General features: G+C 43.6%; 1 protein-coding gene across 1 annotated transcript in view; it reads right to left on the reverse strand.

Moving 5' to 3' along the window:
• grm5b (glutamate receptor, metabotropic 5b) overlaps positions 1-6,287 on the reverse strand; it is a 67,172-nt gene extending 60,885 nt beyond the window's left edge. Inside the window, exon 1 of the mRNA XM_030107840.1 lies at positions 6,063-6,287. The gene's annotated coding sequence lies outside the window, so the exon portion shown is untranslated. The remainder of the gene's footprint in view (positions 1-6,062) is intronic.
• Between the last annotated feature and the right edge of the window lie 5,208 nt (positions 6,288-11,495).

Raw genomic sequence — 11,495 nt, forward strand, 5'->3', positions numbered from 1 at the left:
CAGGAGGGATGGAAGGGTATGCATTTTTCCAGAGAGATTTCAGTTTATTTTTTTAATTGTCATGTCAGGCGTTACTGCAGTCTTAGCATTCCTTAGTCACAGCCATGTGGGGTTCGCATGTTCTCCCTGGGCATACGTTTTCCCCAGGCACTCCAGTTTCTATCATCCAATAACAAAGTTTTAGGTTAGCTGGTGGGCGGAAATGCAAATGTGTTATATTTCTCCCTGTCTTTGCCTTGTGATGAACTGGCATCCTGTCCTCGATGCACCCAGACTCTCACCCATTATAAGCCGGGACCGACTCCAGCTCCCCTTGTTTCAATAAAGCAGCAAAGATAATGAAAGGATGGGAACTCTAACGACAGCAGGCTTTCACTCAAAGGAAAAAACACACTTAAAGCCGCTGCATGTATTCACAAAAGACATGTTACCTTCACAGAGACATACCGTACATATCATGAGGAATGCAGGCTCTCTGTGTGACATTCACAAATGGATGTGCATTTATCCACATAATTTAATAGTGAAGAGGGCTGCTCTTTAATCATTCTTCTGACATCAGGACCTGTCTCAGCTCATATGTCGATGTCTTTCTGTGACTGTGCGGTGTGCCATCTTCCAGCGGCACTAGAAATTACAGGGATATAATGAACACTCAAAACAGACACAGAGCAAAAGGCTTTATCCACTAACACTGTTTTACAGCTTTTCTCAAACTACCTGCAGGCAATGGAAATGGGTCACTGTGCTTTTTTTTTTTTTCTCATATGTACACACAGTATTGTCTAGTGCTGATTTGTGAAAAGTCAATCCGTGATCGTATTTGTCGGTGAGTTCATTTATTTCTGACAGCAGAATTTCAAAACAATATCCTCTGTGGGCTTCATAAAGGCTCCAACATAAATAAAACATCACAGGAACACATACAATATTGGCTCAGACTGGATGAGAACCTTTAAAACTAGAGATGCTCAGAGAGTTAGATCGCTTACCTTTGTACAACAAGAAGATAAGAAGTGAGGCAAGCCAAGAAGATTTTTATTTTAATAATTTTTGCTGTTCCTGAGGCTGTTCCCAGGAGTTAATGCTGGGCTTCTCTGTTGCGGTAGTTTTTCTTATCAACTACTGAGGCAAAAGTATGTCAAGCAATAACAATTGAAGATTATGTAACCATAACATATTCCAGAATGAATAAACAGCCTTGTTTATACCAAATACTGCTATACAGAAAGAATGTTGTGGGTCCTTGATCAAGACCCTCAAACACTCAAGTCGTGGCAGGTGGAGCATTTGGAATACAACTTGTGAAGAATCAAACATGTCTATCAAATGAGCCACCGGGACAACCCTGAAGGGGAAAAGCTGAAGCACAGATCAATCCATCCATCGTCTGTACAACCTTACAGGGTTCAGGGCTGAGAAGCAGATTCTGTCGTGCAATAGGCAAACGCCGCGTACACCCTGGACAGGTCCTCAGTCCGTTACAGGACAATCACAGACAGACTGTCATGTGGCAATTTACAGTCACCAATAACCAGAAAATGTGTATTTTTGGACCAATCAATCACTGATTGAAATGTTAGACATATGGAGAGAAACCAACAAATAATGAAATAATTAATGTTGAAAGAGCTACATGGTTGAAACAGCCACATCAGTCAAAATGGTGACAAAAGGTCCATTCTTAGTTCTTCAAATAACTCAAACCATGCTCACACGAGCCGTCTGGGAAAATGTTGCGAAGATGCAGTCTTAATTTTGAAAGTTGAATATGATTTGCAACAGATGTTACTTGGTGGACAGCAGGTCAAAACGGCTCTCCTGGTTCTAAAGGTTGCAGCCCGCTGGCCTAAATGTCTCAGTCACCACAAGGGCACGCAGACTGAGAGACACCAGCAGTCACAATTAGATTTGTACTTGCAGCGAAGCATCTCTGGGACTGCAGCCAATTACAGTTTCAGTGAGCCAACACAAATGAAACAAATCAATTTCAAATAAGGTGTGATAATGAACGGCTTTATTTCACAGGATCAAAATCCATCTCAGTAAAATGCAGTAATAAAAACAACACTTGCACCAAGCCAATGGGTGTGTGACTGTAAACATGCTGCTGATCACCGTGTGCTCCCTGTGGGATTGTTGCACGGTGTCAGTGATCCATCATGCTGTGAACACTTCACCTGCTGCATCGACACCAGACAAGGAGGCTGCACACAACTCCCCCGAACACGCTCTGACCTCAAGCCTCTTATTTCTGTCATCTTCCAATCAAGCCTGCACTAATGGTTCCGATCGCACTCCGCGTTCCTCTCCTTGTTATTGAGATTTCGTTCTAATGATCGTAATTAATTGGCTGATGTGACATCTCGCGGCGTGCGCGCGCCGCGTCTGCTCCAAACTGCCCCCTCTCCAAGGAGAAACAACATCCAGAGACAAACAACAACCGCTGGCGCAGCGTTGCATCCGCAAAAAAAAAAAAGAAAAAAAAAAGGTGATCACGGTCAGTCATCTGCGCCGAACCGAACAAACACGTTTATTACGAGCGACTGGCGCAAAGCATGACAGAGACACCGTCTGAAATGAACATGGCACCAGCATGCGCCCGAGAAACCCGCGTTCCGGATCCGTCTCCGGCTTATTGGCGTGATTGTCTCGCCCGCTGCTGCCTTAAACTGGGTTACAGCAGTCCGGGATGCATGCAACCTTTCAATACGACCCAAGGATATTCCGTCCACATGCACCTGCAAGTCGGTGCCTGGAGGACACCGCGGAGCAGGGGACGCCGGATAAATAACCTGCAGAATGAGTTGCAGTTTGGTTTGCATTTAATGCATATATCCCTGCAAAAGCTAAACACTGTGCAAGCCTTACCTCGCGGGAGCCTATCAGAGCCGCGGACTCCGTCCCGCTTGATTATGAGGGCGCAACTTGTCCGCCGCGGAGAAAAAGCGCCGCCGTGCAGTCCAATGTCAAACACCCCCAGAGCTGCCTCCGACCGCCGTGCAGCTCCCTCCGTTTTCCAGTCACGCACACCTGAGCCTCTCTCCAAACACCTCTCTCCCTCTCCCTCATCCCACCCCCTGTTCTCCTCCTCCTCCTCGTCTTCCTCAGCCCCTCATCACTCCACCCCACCCCTTCCCGATCCTACATACCCCCCCTCTCTGTATCCTCTCTTTACCCCTTCTCCTTTACTGCATCTTCACAGTTTTATGCTCTTCTAATTTTTCCCTCTGCTCTATTTCACGCAGGCTTCCAGCTTCCCACTTTGCCAATGCTCCTGCTGTTGACAGTACTCCAAGTTGAGTTTGTGCATTTCCCCCACCTCATCCATCTTGTCTTATCCACTTGGCCTTCCACTGACAAAAAAAAGAAAGAAAGAAAGTAGAAAAGCCTTGCAGGAGGAATGGATTTGCAGTTTGTCTGTAGGCTAAACTGAGAACACAACAGGTCTGCAATGTCTTTCTTCATCAGTTGTCTTGTTATTGGAAAGCAACGTGTTGATGTGATTAAGAAGGTGGTTTAATGACAACGAACTGAAGAGACTTTGCCTTTCAGGTACCAGTCAGCTTTTTAAATTCTGAGAACATAAATCCAATCTCAAATCCATCATAATGCCAAGCTGCAATGTTGAGTTTCAGTCGTCTCAGAACGTGGAAAGTCTACTTCAGAATGACTCTGCATCCTAATAAAATCACCTGTAGCCTCTCTGATTGATCTCAAATGGGAAAAAAAAATAAACAGTAAAGCTGAACATAGAAATGCTTTAACACGAACAATATGAAATGCACTAAAATGGTCTTTCCAAAACTTCTAAAGCTGTCAAAAAAAATGAACTGTTAAAACTAAAATGCCAATCTGCATGCAGTCCTACTGAAATCCTGACCTCTCAGTTGTCATGAGTTAAAACTGAAAAATAAAGAATTCCAACTTTTCTAGGGCAAATCTTCTACTCTGAACAGCCACAGACTTTGCAGACGTCTGGATATCAAAGACAACCACATTACACATATAATCCATGGCATATATACTAGAATATGACTGACACAAACAATAGTGGCACATGTACTTTTTTCATTTAAATTTTTAAGTCCCTCAATTGGCACATATAGATAAAACTCTATTAAATGCACCTGGTCAATGGAACTGGAATATTTGGTATTGAGGTCTGATTTCCCTGTATAGAGTTCACCTGAATATGACTGCCTCCTGCTAAACTGGTTACTGCTGCTGTCAGAGTCAGATAGAACAGCCTGTCATCACATTCATCAGCCAGGAGGGAGATGAAAACATGCTTGGAAGCTGCAATTTTTTCACACTACAATAATGCAAGTGTTAAGATATTTAACAGTGCTGGTACCCATTGCTCTACAGTTTCACAGTTACAAGCAACAAGTCTGTCTCAGTCAAGTGGTAAAATGAAAATAATGTGTTCATAAAGAACATAAACAGTGCTAAATTGTGTGCAAAGTTATCAGACTGCATCCTGGAGAGGTCAGACTCACAGTCAGTCACAGCTACAGACAATTTACAGTCAAAGCTGATTTCAGGAGCAAAACTGAATCCAGGGAGAACATGCAAACTATACACAGAAAGAACCCAAGTCTGGACACTAATAGGGGAACTTCTTGCTGTGAGGCTGGAGTGCAAACATCAAAGTACCATTGGACCCAGATAGACTCAGTAAAAATAAAAAATGGAAGATTGACCAATAATGTAATAGAATATTGGAGTCATTGTCGTAATACGATTTTGCCAGTGGAGCAGCATGCAAGAACTGCAGCCAATGTTACAATGATACATAAAAAGGACTGTATTTAATTTGTAAATACATACATTCTCACAGGTTTTGTGTGGTTTGATTATCACAAATTAGAATGTATAATCATCAGACTTAATTACTGAAGATCAATAATGATAAAACTTTTAAAAACGAAGGATGAACTGAGCTCACACGTTTCACCTCTCGCCAATTCAATGTTCTCATGCAGATCAGACCAACCGACAGCCTCCATGGACCGATCATCTGAAGTCTGAGCGGCCCCAGCAGAGGGAACAGCGGAGTAGACCCAGAGAGCGGGGCGCAGCGGGCTTCACTGATCCAGCGGACCTCTGGATGTCTCTTTGTTCAGACGCTGTAACTTTCTGTCTGTGACAGTGCGCGCGCGTCAGTCCGTCCCTGTAATCGGCGTCAAGTCGCTCCCGATCGGCAGCGTGCGCGTGCTGCGTGCACCGAAAACACGGCGTCCCCCCGCCGGATGGAGGCGGTGCGGGTGTCGCGGTCTCTCAGACATCAGAGGTGACACTGCGGGAGAACATGCCGGAGCAGATCGATCACATCTGAAGTTTCATGGCGGCGGCACGAGTAAAGAGCCGTTAACCTACACGGCTCCGCGCGCCGTGCACCTTAAAGACCCTGCAGAGATTCAATCATTGCAAATTAAAGGGAAAAAAAAGAAAGAAAGAAATCAATGGAAATGAAATTCAAGCGTTCTGCTCCTCCTGCAAAGCGTCTCCGGCCACATAACGCGCGTGCCGCTCCACAAAGACCGGAGAAATATCATTTCAGCATGTTGACACGAATTTGTCATTTGGAGTTCACAATAGTCTCAGTTTGGTTGAACTGAAAGATTTTAGCCACAATATCAATATCAGACTTGTATGTGTGAATCTAATTTTTTAAATCCAAATATCGGGATCAGTTTGACCACAGAATGGGACATCAGGTGCACAGAAACAACCTTATGGCCACCGTCGGCAGCCATGTAACTAAAGTAGGGCATAAATCTTGCATTTGACAGAATTACATGAGATTAAGAACTAACATATGTACTATTAGGCTGCAGTCAGCTCTCAGTCCTCCATCCCTGCAGTGCTTCTCAGGGGAATATGAAAAATAATTTCCTGGCTGTGGGTTTAGACGAGTCTTAAGTAGGTCTGTGAAGTATAAAATGGGGTTATCTGAGGAGGTTTTTACTTAACAGAGCCCCCTTTACTTTTTTTGTTTTATTACAAACACATTTATTCCTTCCCTAAGAGAAAGCCTGAGCCCCAGACGGTCTTACCTTTGCTTGCAGGTCAGGTGAATGCTCCTGGAGAAACACAGCATCCCTCACGCGTCCATCAGGGCATCATATCCAGGGTGGTTAATCTACTTTTTCACTATGGCAACAAATGAACCCCCCTCTCTCTCTCCTCTTCCTCTCTTTCTCCAGCAAGCGGTCTTTCTCCAATGAGGAGGCTCCGTTCACAGGTCATCCACCCTCTCTCTCTCTCTCTCTCCTCTCTCTCCTCTCTCGCTATCACACCTACCTCCAAGATACCATCTGGAGATAGATGCTGGTAGAGAGGAGCCTGGGAAGGATGAGCGAGCGAGGGAGCGGCGGGGACGCACAGAGTGTGGGATGGAAGGGGGTTTAGAGCTCAGCTATGACAAGGCTTGGATTAATTTGCCAGCCAAGTGCATTTGGGATTAGCAGACCATTAAAAGAGCATAGACATTCACAGGAAAACACACACACACACACACACACACACACACACACACACACACACACACACACACACACACACACACACACACACACACACACACACACACACACACACACAGATGCAGCCTGGCTGGAGCTTTAGTCGGGGCATTGATAGCCTTACTAACCCTGACCTCTATCTCTCACGCCCTCCTCACTTTTCTGAGCCGGTTTTGACACGGGCAAATCGGCTGACGGGAACGCGCACACGCAGTCAGGCGCTCACACAATTTAATGAGGAATTCATGAATAACTGGAAAATAGAAATAGACCCTCTTACCGGTAGGGAAAAAAACATCTCAACACTGTCTATATGGGACGATCTGACGAGGAAAATATGAAGTCTTTCAGAGCTCATGGGAAATATAATGATGTCTCTGGGTTAAACGGTACTTTTGCGTCTCCATCTACATTTGAGCGTCCGTCACCTTAAAGTCAGAAGGTTGTGGGTTCAAGTTCCATGTAATCATAAACGCCTGAGCTGCAGTGTTACAGATGTGCTCCTTCAGTGAGCCAATAGGTCGACTAATGAATTTGCAGCAGCACCATGTTCATGTGTCACACTTTCATCTTCAGATGACATTGCACAGCATTGACTGATTATCAGTTGTGACAAGGTGTATAACAAACAGTCCAACTGCAACCAGAACCACCGTCCCGGTGCACACACTCTTGAGTGCTGGCCACTCTTGGGTTTCTGTCAACCGACTCGTTCCCTCGGGGAATTAGCAGACAGGTATGTGTTTGATGTGATTAGCGATGTGATGTTACATGTCCTGCCTGCAGCCCCTCTTGGGTATGGTCAAATTATAGTTCTGGGATTTCTCAGCCGTCCCTGATCACAGCAATGCCAGCTGTTTCTCTTCGACATGAAGAATTTCAACAGGTGTCATGCAGCGTTTGCAATAAGACAGCATAACTTATCTTCATGTGTGTATTACCTGCAGGCGACCTGAGCAAAACAGGATGGGAATAGAGCGTTCTGAACAATGTCCCTCAATTTTCCAGTCAGTCGTCTTAACCTCTTCACTGCAGAACCACAGAAGGAAAATGAAATAACTTGTGAGCTGACTGTCCACTGAGTCAACAAGGAAGCTGAAAGGTGAGACTGTCAGAAAGAAGGCGAACGTGTCGAGACAGTTCGGTCATTTAGGAGATGTGTCATTACGCCATTAGGGAGAGAATACTGGGACTCGTAGACCAAAGTGTTCAGGCCTGAAGAGTCCGTCTGACCTCGTCTCTAACCTCTTGGTTCAGTGAGGAGGGGTCGCCCATACATTTGAATGTGTGATATGCAAAAGTAGCTTCACAAAAGGTTCCCTCGTCGTTATTGCTGAATCTGGAAAGCAAGCTGGTGTCCATTTCTGACCTTCAGTCCCAGTCTCCCTCATGGAGTGTTCAGGCTGGAGTGGCAATCAGCCTCACCCTGTGGAAGAGAACTCGCATCAACTGAGGCCACCTCAGGTTCACAACATCTTGTGTTGGTCCAGTTTTCTTTGTTTTTCCTGTCTATGGATTTCATTAGTCCCTGTTCTTTCATTAGTGAGAGGAGAGCAGGAAGCGTAAAAATCAAGCCACCCTTGATGACAAGTCAGGAAACAAATATGGAAACAGTCAAAGGATCTGAGACAATCAACAGACTCACAAGGAGTTAAAAGTTACCTAGAAAAGTGGTAAAATGACCTTGTTCTGATTTCAAAATTAGTAATAAGATCTCAAAATCAATTCTGAACATTGTCAGGCCTGCAGCGAGGTCCAACATGATGAGGAACTGTTCAGTCATGGAAGAAATCAGATTGTGAGGCTTTATAACTGCAGCAGGCAAATGACAGCCTGTGTTTTCAATTACAGAAGGTGCTGTAACCATGATTTATAAAAATACACAATGAAGAAATGTGTTACGGTTAAAAACAAAACAAAAAATACCAAACAGGAATAGTAAACCATGCCAACTAACTTAAATGAGGATTATGAGATCCAGATCAGTACGGATTTACCAACAGACAGTATTGTAGTGATAAGCAGAGCAACTTTATTGATACTTTCAGTGAAAAAAAAAAAAAAAAATAGTCCGTCATATCACTGATCTCCCAAACAGAGCTGCTCAGCATCGATGAACTGAAGGGAAGATCTGAGCTCAGATCTCCATGGAAAACCTTCACTGTTTTAATAAAACAGACAAGCAGCCAGTGTATCTTCTCAACATGTCACATTTACTCACCTACACACACACATCCACACACACACACACATACACTCACAGATTAAGCTTGTTAGTCACCTGGAGGAACACTTGAAACTAGACTGATGCAAATTTCAATCAATAAGTGAATTAATATTGATGAAACTGAGACAAATCAATCCAGTGGGATTGAGCAAAGTGCGTCGCCCCGCCGACAATCGAATTGAACGATACGACAGATAAAAATCTTTCATTTATCACAGTGCATGTGCATAATGTGACATTGATTCTATTAGGCAGAGTTTGTTGGCTGTGGAGAAGTGCATCACGGAGCAATAGATCTCCTGATTAGAAGAAAACAAGATTAGAGGACAACAATTGCTACAGGAGATCATAATAATCCAGGAAGAATCCCTCCTCTTTATAGGTACACAGTGCAACTATGATCAGGTATGAAATGTATACATGCATAACATCCACAGGGCAAAAATATCTCTTTTTTTTTTCACACTCCTACACAAATCACGAGCACAACAGATTCCGTGACACAGTCAGCAAATCAATTATTCAATGGCATTTCGAAACAACAGTGGCTGGTTGCCATAGACACACAGCTGATTTACAGGGTTGTCACTTGTCTGTGATGTTTCCTGTCTCAGAAGGACAAATATTGAGAGGGCATTAAAAAACACTACTGCTGCATGATGGCAGCAGTGAAACCTGGATATGAAACACTGCTATCTGCATGTAGACTAGGCTTGATTGTTGCTTATTTGTTTTTACTTCAGTTTTTGCTTAGAGTTCATTATATTAGGTAAACATTTCAATGTTAGTTTTCCCTCAGATCAGGAATGACATCTCTTCTTTATATTGGGGTTGAAGCCATGCCACTTACCACCATGGAACCAATTTCATATGACAGTTTGACATGAAATATAATTACATTCATCTATGTAATATCGTGCAATGAAATGCTTGACTTACTTAAAAAGACTCACTCTTTTTGGCAGATTTATATCTAATTAAAAGAAAAATATAGAGTGAAACCCAGCATGATCCTCTCGCTCTCCGGAGAAACCCAACGGAGCAGACGTGAGTTTAAATATGTCCCAGCCCCGCGTGTTCTTTCATGTTTTATACAGAGAAATGCTAATTCTCAACCTAAAGAGTTTGTCCTTAAAGTCCACAGGCAGGCTGCTGCAGACTCTGGATGCATGCAAACCAAAAGCAGCCTCTGCATAAAGTGTCAGCGCAGGTTGACGAGCTGTCAGAGCGTCTCTGACTACCAACACACTCTGATCACACACAGGCTGGGGAGACTGCAGCTGTGTGTCAGCGGCACCCTGCAGGAAGGAGACAGCAAACTTCCAGAGAAAAACAAACCACAATTAAAGTAGAAACTACTGGTGTGCTGCAGAGGATTACTGAGTTCAATCACTGAAATAGGCATGACTGCTATTGCGATGATCAGTTTATCATCACTAAAAGAAAAAAAAAAAGTTTACATTGGAGCCACAACCAGCTATTGTGCTTAGAAGTGTGTTAAGATATCAATGAGTTCACTGCTGCAGCCTTGAACATTGATCTTTGTTACTTTCCAGATGTAAAGGGCAAAATCTCCTCACTCAGGAGGTTATATAAACTATTACACCATAAACTAAGACATTCAAAACACAAAACATGAAAAAAAAAAGACACATCAACTGACAAAATACATCTAAACATGTTCCGTTATATACCTCAAATCCCTGCATCACCCCCGCAGACACACACTCTGTTTCAGAGAGAACAAATCACTTTGGGTGATGGGAGCTGGAGTCTATGGGAGCTGACTGAAGACTGGATCATCACTGTAACCCTGACGGCACGTTTAGACAAAAACCACAGGATGCAGAATTTACTTCAGTCATAATTAAGAACACATTTGAATTTGTTGCAAAAGAATGTGTTTGACTGTGTTTTAATTTGATCCTCAAATTAAAAGCTGCAACAAATTCTATTTCCTGCAAGAGGAACATAAACTAAGAAATGAAAATGCTTTCAGCAGATTTTATTTTTTATTTCTAACCTGAGAATAGTTTATCTGAGCAAATAGCTTTTTGTGTTTGGTTTTTCTCTTCACAAAGCATGAGTCCCTGTGTCAAAGCAACCCACTCCTCTCCAAATCGGGTTTAGAAACATCACTGATAAGTTCTAAATCCTCTTCTCTTTTTTTATGAGCTGGAGACTTTTTAATTAAAGAGACAAATGATCTCGTTTGGTAAATAATTTGATATGTGTGAAAAATCATGAAGATTCATCTTATATCTGTGCAGATCAGCGGGTTAGGTTTTGATCAGCATAAGGTTCATGAGATGGGACCAAAAAAACAAAGTTAGAGAACCTGCAGAAACACCAGCAGGGGGTCACCAGGGTCTTCCTCCAATACTGTCTGATGAGGGACAGTTTGCTTTGGCAGATGAAGACAAGAACCAGCAGGTGCTGCCCTCCTGTGGCTGGACAAGAAAGTCTTCTTAAAAATTAACAAGTTTCATTGGCAAGTCTCAGAATCCCTTCCTGCAGTTGGATGGGTGAACAGCTGCAGAGGGGTGAAGCTCTGAGTGAAGGAGGAGCGTCTCCCCCTCTGTCTCCCCTGAGGACGGCTTCATCCTGTGATGCTCATTCCTGTGCGCTCCACTGACTCCCTGCAGCCAGATAAGCTGCATCCCGTGCCTGCCTGGCTGTGGGAGCATGTGACCGGCTTGTGATCCTGAAGCTTGCTCAGATGACTGTTTGCCCTGAAC

Source organism: Salarias fasciatus, chromosome 14, assembly GCF_902148845.1.
Source record: "Salarias fasciatus chromosome 14, fSalaFa1.1, whole genome shotgun sequence".
Classification (NCBI taxonomy): domain Eukaryota; kingdom Metazoa; phylum Chordata; class Actinopteri; order Blenniiformes; family Blenniidae; genus Salarias; species Salarias fasciatus.